We start from the raw sequence: 8,577 nt of genomic DNA, 5'->3' as shown, positions 1-8,577 counted from the left end.
ACCACATTAGTTCATTGATGCAGTCGTTGCTCCCACTTTTCATATCCACTATATTGTAATGCGATCATTATGATATCGCCCACCTATTACCCCTAAAGGAGTACGATTCACTCGTTTGGGGATGTCGCCAAAGGAGCAAATCTTTCCTCCAGCGCCTTAGGTGGATGATATTATGGTAATGCAATCGTTTGGCCCTACAATGAAGTGGATTCGAAAAATCAAAATGAGGACCGCATCAATGAGCCAATGCCATCCTTGATCCAACAGAAATATCAAGCCAACCCGATCGAGATCTGGCAAATTTTTTAAATCTGGCTGTGTGTATGGCCACCTTATGACTTTACTCTAGATCTCAATGCACTTCAAAATGGACACATTGGCCCTCAGCCTTCACCCCCCCCCATTGCAATGGCTTTGGATTACCCTGAGGGTGCAGCCGACAGTTTGAGAACTGTGGGCTTTTTTTTCTTAATAAAATAATTTGGTTGAATAGTGTATGGACTTTGGATTCAACTCAGGTGGACGCTGATCATAACAAAAAGGATACAACAAGAGGAGAAAACCTGAACGAAAACAATGAGTAAAAAGTTTGATATAGAACCTTGGTTTGGCAGATATCTACTCTTCCCAATTGATAAGCTCAAACCTCAAATCGTATTGCTGGAGGCACAGTGAGGATCTATTGCTTCATGTTCTGCCATGATGGCCGCCATTAGGATTGCCACCTGGCCGGTAAAAATTATGGTTGATCCCAATGTTACTAATAGGGAAAAAAGATAAATATATAGGAAGGCCGGTATTTTTTTCCAGAAAAGGTGGCAACCCTAGCCGCCATATTAGATACTGGAATCCTGAGCACCTTGATCAGCAGTGTCATATATGACTTGCATGAATATCGTTGGACAATTGTTGGAGCACTTTGCACTCGACTTCACCTTGTTATCCTTGGCCCACCCCATTGTTACTTTGCCATGAGTTTAAGATTGTTGTCCTGCCGAATCTTAAAGATTTGCCCAAGAGGCTTTGGGGAAGTTTGTTTGGCCATTGTGCCAGCTGCCATTTGTCATTGATGCAGCTCAATCTTATTAATCTGTTTTCTAGGGAGACATGAAAATACCTCCACTCAGAAGTTTACCTCTTTTTTCCTTTTTGTTCTAGCCAAGAACACAAAGTGACAGATGATTAAAGGTAAGGCCACACGAGGAGATTCAGGGAGATTTTGTCGCCTGGCTACTAATCGCCTCGTCTTTTGAGCAACTATCTCCCTGAACTGCCTCAGCGTTTTTCCCCATAGGCTACAATGAAAAGTTGCCTGCGTTTATGCACACACGGCGATGCGTTTTCTATAGTCGCTTGGAATTGCCTCACTGAGGCAACTTTGGGCAACTATTGAAAACGCATCGCCATGTGTGCATTAACGCAGGCAACTTTTCATTGTAGCCTATGGGGAAAAACGCTGAGGCAGTTCAGGGAGATAGTTGCTCAAAAGACGAGGCGATTAGTAGCCAGGCGACAAAATCTCCCTGAATCTCCTCGTGTGGCCTTACCCTAATGGACTTTCCACCATTACCCTCTCTTCCTCCTCCTTTCTCAATCCCAATTATTTATTAGTTATTTTTCCTTCATTTTGGGAGTCTCATTCCAGCCCTATATTTTCACCATTTTTAAAAATCCCACCTCTCCACCCCTCCAGAAACCCAACCAATCCTCTGAAGGCCAGTGTAATTGTAACATTTTGGGTCTTGTGACCTACAAACCTATGCAAAATATTGATTGTACATCTGGATCACTTGTACACCTTGCTGGTTGGCCTATAGCCCCATGGGGCAGACCACTTCACCCTGGTGTGATTACAACCCCTGCCAATCGTGGAGACTGAAACCTGGCTTGTGGCTCTAACCTAAAAGTAACAAGTTCAGAACAGAAGTGAGGGGGCTTCAGGAGAATTGGGGTGCAGCCAGGCTCTAATTTGATTGTGGTCCCATATTGTTTCCAAAAGGTAAAACCCATCATGTTTTCATGAATTCAATATCATAGCAAAAGACACCTTGGAAGCTTTTTGGTTGGGTCTGTTTAGGACAAGGCCTATTTGAAAAGGATTTCAGCAGCCATACTGATGTTCCAATGTAATAATGGCCTACAAGTAGATAATTGTTTAAACCTATATATATATTTATATATAATACAGTCACAGAGACAAAGCTAAGGCTTAGGCATTTCTACTCTAGTAAAGACTTTTCTTTCCCCCAAGGAGACTATTCATGCCCCTTGTTCTGACAGTGTATTCAAAAGGAGAGTTTCTAGTGGCCCTTTCAAGATACCTGGGAGATGCTAATTCATTCCTTATTGTGGTCCTTTGTTGGTGTTAGTAGGAACAGCTCTGTCCCATACTGAGCCCTTTGAGGATGGATATTTGTGGACTTAGCACCAATTTCCTGCCTTAACTTCCCCTTCACATGCAAAGCGATTCCTGCTGTTCTCCCTGTAACTTGGAAAATGTTTGAAAACAAGGAGCTTTTTTCTCCCCGTGCTAAAGAAAAGCTTTAACTGTATATGCGAGTCAATTAAACAACCTCCGATTGGAGGGAGGGGGCTTGTAAGCATGTAGTTGAGCTGTAGGGGCTGTGAGTATGTATGTACAAACATATGCTTCATAAATGGAATCTAGTGTCACTTGGGTAAGGGGAGCCCCCCGTGATGTGACCAAGAATGTCTCTTGTGTGTTTTTGGTACTGTGGTGTATGTAGAACCCTCACCAGGCAGGTTCTGGTGCAGAGCAATTGAGTGGAGGTATATGGAGGGTGCCTAGAATTTTATCCCTGCTGCCATATTGATGTAGTTCAATGTTGTACAGGTATGGGATCCATTATGCGGAAACCCATTATCCAGAAAGCTCCAAATTACGGAAAGGCCATTTCTACCCAAATAATCCAAATTTTGTTCTCTGTAATGATATTTTTTCTCTGTAATAATACAACAGTAGCTTGTACTTGATCTCAACTAAGATATAATTAATCCTTATTGGCATTAAAACCAGCCCATTGGGTTTATGTAATGTTTGCAGCATTTTCTAGTAGACTTAAGGTATAAAGATCCAAATTATGAAACAATCTGTTATCTGGAAACCCCAGGTCCTGAACATTCAGGATAACAGGTCCCATACCTGTATCTCCATGAAATGATACAGCCACCACTTTTTGGAGGGGGTGGTCGGCCTTTAGTTTTCCTTAACAGCCTTAGAAAACATTATATCTCTCTCAAGAATTCCTTAATTCTAGATCCCCTCTTTGCTGGAAGGCGCTTCCATCTGTTTGGGTGTCGCTTACTGCGTGGGCTCACTAGACTTCAACATAAAGTTTGGAATGCTGAGTTAAACCGAAACGTCATTTTGGCTCTTGCACTTCTGAGGTCGGCACTTTTCCTTCCAAAATCTGGAAGTACTTTCAGCTGCATGAAATTATGACAAATCTGTTAATTTTATTAAAAAATTTTTTTCGGTTTCTAGCTGCGTTTTAAAAGGTTACTTTCATGCCCTCTTTTGTTTGGCCTACTTCTCTAATATAAGTTGGCCGAGCGGCTAGCTTCAGGCTGCATTATGCAGTTCCTGGGTAATGTCTGTTACTTCAAACAGTCTCTCGATGGTTCCCCCTCACCCCTGTTTACCTTTTTTTGTACTCCAACTAGGGTGAGCCACATTATTAGTTTCTCTGGAGATGAATTTAGGAACCTGACGTTACCTTGGTAACCTGCATGGCACTGCTGCCAAGGCAAAGTTCTCACTTGTCAGTCAATGTCCCGGTCACTGCGTCAAGTTGGGTTCAAGGTGTATCAATAGGCATTTCCCCCAAATCTCTCCCAACTGTCCTTCAGTCTGTGTCATAATACGATTACAGATATATAGAAACATTGGGGTAACAGTCACCCTGATATAGTTCCAGGGGTACTCAGGGCACAAATAAGCACTCACCCCAAATCTCTATGTAACTGGCCTTCAGGCTGGGCCTCCATAGCTCATCGCAAGGTTACAGATATATAGAAACATTGGGGTAACAGTCACCCTGCTATAGTTCCAGGGGTACCCAGGGCACAAATAAGCACTCTCCCCAAATCTCCCCATAACTGGCCTTCAGGCTGGGCCCAATTAGCTCATAACAAGGTTACAGATATATAGAAACATTGGGGTAACAGTCACCCTGCTATAGTTCCAGGGGTACCCAGGGCACAAATAAGCACTCTCCCCAAATCTCCCCATAACTGGCCTTCAGGCTGGGCCCAATTAGCTCATAACAAGGTTACAGATATATAGAAACATTGGGGTAACAGTCACCCTGCTATAGTTCCAGGGGTACCCAGGGCACAAATAAGGACTCACCACAAATCTCCCCGTAACTGGCCTTCAGACTGGGCCCCCTTAGCCCATAACAAGGTTACAGATATGTAGAAACATTGGGGTAACAGTCACCCTGCTATAGTTACAGGGGTATCCAGGGCACAAATAAGCATTGACCCCGAATATCCCCCCTAACTGGCCTTCAGGCTGGGCCCCTGCCACTGTTCAGGAGTTTATTGTAATAACCAGTAACCTCAGTTTGTATGTAAGTTACTCTCAAATTATGCAAAGGTGCTGCCTTAATGAACTGCAAATCCCTTCTTGTATAAAGGTGAGTGGGGGCCCCAGATCCCTTGATTTGCCTGTGAATGACTCACCTGAATTCAAATTGGAATAAGTATGTTTGCAACAGAAAGTCTTTGTCGGGCACTTTGTATTCCCATCAGTAAAGCCAGTGCTTTGTGTTTGTGCTAATTGGCCAGAAGTAAACCAATATAGACACACACAGAAGAATTTACATCCCATACAATCCCCGGCACAGTGTGGAGGTGCTGCATTGTTAGTGCCTTTGAGAAAAGGTTGGAGAGAAAAGGTGATGCTTATAAAGGGCTGATGTCCAGGGAAAGTGACAAGTGAGTTCAGGGTAAATGCTTCTCCTTTTTATTTAATGAAAAGATAATGTATAGATATATCATCTATCTACATCTAGATATATTTTTAAGCTTTTGTCTGACATAACTTTCGTATGATTGCTGTTAGGGGCAGAACATCTTCTCATCTGTTCTTTTACTACTTTATTTGATCTGAAAGTTTAGTGGCAGGTTGGGAGATGGCACCCAACGATTGTTTGTCCGATAGGAAGTTAAATCTTCACGTCTATGGCCACCTTTAGAGGCTCAACTTCTTTCCCAAATGTGACATGGAAATTTACAGTTGTGGGTTTCAGCTGCCGTTACCCCTTGTCCCTCAAAGTGCTGTTTGTGTTATTCTCAATGGGGCAAATTCACTAAGATGCAAAGTTGCGCCAGGCGCAACTTCGCCGCACTTCGCCAGGCGTAGATTCGCCAGGGCTCCGCAAATTCACTAAAATCCGAAGTTGCGCACAGGGGTAGCGTAAGGTTGCGGAGTTGCGCTAGCGTTGATTCGCTATATAAAGCAAAGTTACGCTAGCGAAGGCTAATTTGCATACGGCGCGAAATTCAAATTTAAATGGAGGAACACGTATCTGCACTACAAATGCCTAGAAAACCTTCAAATCAGCAAATAAAAATTTTATTTTGCCCTACACATGTGCCCACTGTCTAGGTAAGTTGCCATGAGTCAGGAAATGTAGGGGGGAGGAAGGGGAGCCCCAAAAATTTTTCGATCTTTTTCAGCCTATCACCCATCATGTAGAAAACACGCCAGCGTTTTTTGGGACTTAGAAAAAAAATTTAGTTTTTTTTAAACAATCCCTATCTACTCTATTGCGCTTCGCCAGGTCTGAGGTGGCAAAGGAAGTCTAGCGTAAAAGGTAGCGTTCAGTACACTGCGCAAGTTAGTGAATTTGCGTAGTTTCGTCGCTAGCGAAAATCCGCCTGGCGTAAGGTTGCGAAGTAACACTAGCGAAACTACGCCAACGTTCGTTAGTGAATTTGCGCAGTAGCGAAAAATGCCAAACGCTAGCGTTCGGCGCTTCGCGGCTTAGTGAATTTGCCCCAATGACTTTTCATTGCAATATCAGATGAGCCTGATGTGTGTGGATGTTGCCGCGCTTTCTCTGGATAATTTGTAGTTGCGGTGCTGTGGCCCTTTTATTTGCTCCTAGAAATAATCAGGAAGGCGCGCTGAGACATTCGCTAATGCAACAATGTTGTGACTCGGCTTGGCGGCACATTGTGGTAGTCGGAGTGTTGGGAATCTTATGAATATGCTCTGTGTAGTGTTGCCAATTCTGACTTCAGCTATTCCAAGAGATTCCCCTCCCTCCACTCTTGCTTGGTTTGTACAATCCCTGGCCAATTCTGTCTAAAAGGGCCAGTATAGTGCCATTGAGACCCGCAGAAGAGACCTGAACTAAACCTGGCCATACAGTGGGTGATAAAGTCTGTGGAGGCTGAGCTGGGGCCTTCCCAATGCCCTGCCTGACTGATATTCCCCAGCATGCTCCTTAAATTGAATATTTAAGCAAGAAAATAAAAAGCTATATTTATCCTTTATATCCGTTTCCCTATACCGATTTAGAGCAAAGTTTACGCCAAAGAAGGGGAGACACAATGAAGACCTCCTTCCAGTTGAAGAAGACAATGGCATCGGTCTGTTGGAGAGGAAACCAAGATTATAAAAATGATGCGCAAATATTTGTAGAAAAAGCAAATTAAAACAGAGATCGCCTGTTGAAATAAAGCCTTTGGGGAGTCGCGCGAGCAATGAAAGGAATGTATGAAAAGAAACTGACATGGGCAAACATTGGCCATTACTCAACTTTCAGTTCATTCACCTCAATGTATGGAAAATTTGCACTGGAAATAAGCTGAAATGAGAGGGAATAATGTTACCCCAGCTTTGAAAAGTAAGGATTCAGGCATCAAACTCTACGATCACTTAGAAAAATAAAACAGGGGGCGCATTCATATTTTTTATAAGGATATATGTTTTGGGCTCTTGTGCTTTATACTGTGGAAGGGCATGCTCCTCTAAAGGCACATTGAGAACAAAAGTCACATGACTTTGTGTTTAGCAAAATAAATCCAAATTCAGGCAATCAGACAAATCCCAAAATAAATAAATCCAGGACTTGGTGGTACCTATAACATTCTCCAGGTTGGCTGACCCAACGTACTTTTGGTCAGTTGGGCAGTCATTTATCAAATATGACCATCTGATGCCATCAGGGTCCAGTTGAATTTGGACTGCCAAAAAAAGGGGCATCCTGTGACACGATTGGGTGGATCACTCGTGAAGTAGTGGGGAGCAGTCAGACATCAATCAAGGTTCAATAACTAATAGAAAACCCACATGGAGAAACAGAGGACATACAAAGACAAATAGAGTAGATAGAGCCATGGACAAAATTCAGGAGACAAAAATAGGGGAAGCAGATCCTGCTAAGGGCCCAGTTGGAAGGTGCAGTGAATAGGTCATCTTTCCAACATTTTCGTGGGTTATTAAAATATTTTGCAGTGGGACCAACTAAGGTCCTGTCATGCCACAAAGGAAATTGAACCCAGGTAGCAATGGTACCCAAATCACCTCCAGTCAGTCCCTGATTAATTAAAGGGTAAAGTGGTTCTTTATTGAGAAGACTCTCTGCTTGTTCTTGTGCCTAGTGCTTGGGATAATCCTTCACTGTATTACCTCAGTGCAGGGGTCCCCAACCTTTTTTACCCGTGAGCCACATTCAAATGTAAAAAGAGTTGGGGAGCAACACAAGCATGAAAAAGTCCCTTGGGGTGCCAAATAAGGGCAGTGATTGGGTATTGGTAGCCCCTATGTGGACTGGCAGCTTACAGGAGACTCTACTTAGCACTATAGTTTTTTTATGCAATTAAACTTGCTTCCAAGCCTGGAATTCAAAAATAAGCCCCTGTTTTGAGGACACTGAGAGCAACATCTAAGGCAGTGATCCCCAACCAGTAGCTCGTGAGCAACATGTTGCTCTCCAACCCCTTGTATGTTGCTCTCAGGGTCCTCAAAGAAGGGGCTTATTCTTGAATTTCAAGCTTGAAATGAAGTTTTAATTGCATAAAAACTAATTATAGTCCCAAGTAGAGCCTCTTGTAGGCTGCCAGTCCACACAGGGCTACCATATAGCCAATCATAGCCCTTATTTGGCACCCCAAGGGACTTTTTCATGCTTTTGTTGCTCCCCAACTCTTTTTACATTTGAATGTGGCTCACGGGTTAAAAAAGGTTGGGGACCCCTGATCTAAGGGGTTGGAGAGCAACATGTTGATCACGAGCTACTGGTTGGTGATCGCTGCCTCGGTGGGTTGCTGAATCATTACATCAGGCAAAATATGGAGAAGAATATGGAAGCCCATTACTTTTACCCAGCATGGACTCTTTTTTTATCTTTTCCTTTTTGTTTTTCATTTTGAAAGTGTTTTGGGAAGGCATTTCCCTTTTCCTTGGCTCTATTTTTATATCCTTTGTGTCCTTCTGGATGATAAAAGAGTAGATGACATCAGAGGAAACAATGAAGCTGTCTTAGCCTGCCAAGGATACAAGGACCCGATCCGTGGCTCATCAAGCACGTGCAGCTGAGC

The 8,577-nt window shown here is 43.2% G+C and overlaps 1 long non-coding RNA gene across 1 annotated transcript; it reads left to right on the top strand.

The window, feature by feature from the left end:
• Nucleotides 1-4,787: 4,787 nt before the first annotated feature.
• Nucleotides 4,788-7,482, top strand: LOC121393179. The gene is made up of 2 exons (XR_005960800.1): nt 4,788-4,973; nt 6,554-7,482. It is a non-coding gene; the product is annotated as an uncharacterized LOC121393179 (long non-coding RNA).
• The last annotated feature ends 1,095 nt before the right edge of the window (nt 7,483-8,577 follow it).

The sequence above is a fragment of the Xenopus laevis genome, chromosome 4S, assembly GCF_017654675.1.
Source record: "Xenopus laevis strain J_2021 chromosome 4S, Xenopus_laevis_v10.1, whole genome shotgun sequence".
NCBI classification, from domain to species: Eukaryota; Metazoa; Chordata; class Amphibia; order Anura; family Pipidae; genus Xenopus; species Xenopus laevis.
Note: the sequence above shows the minus strand (reverse complement) of the source record. Positions and strands in the feature narration are given on the sequence as shown.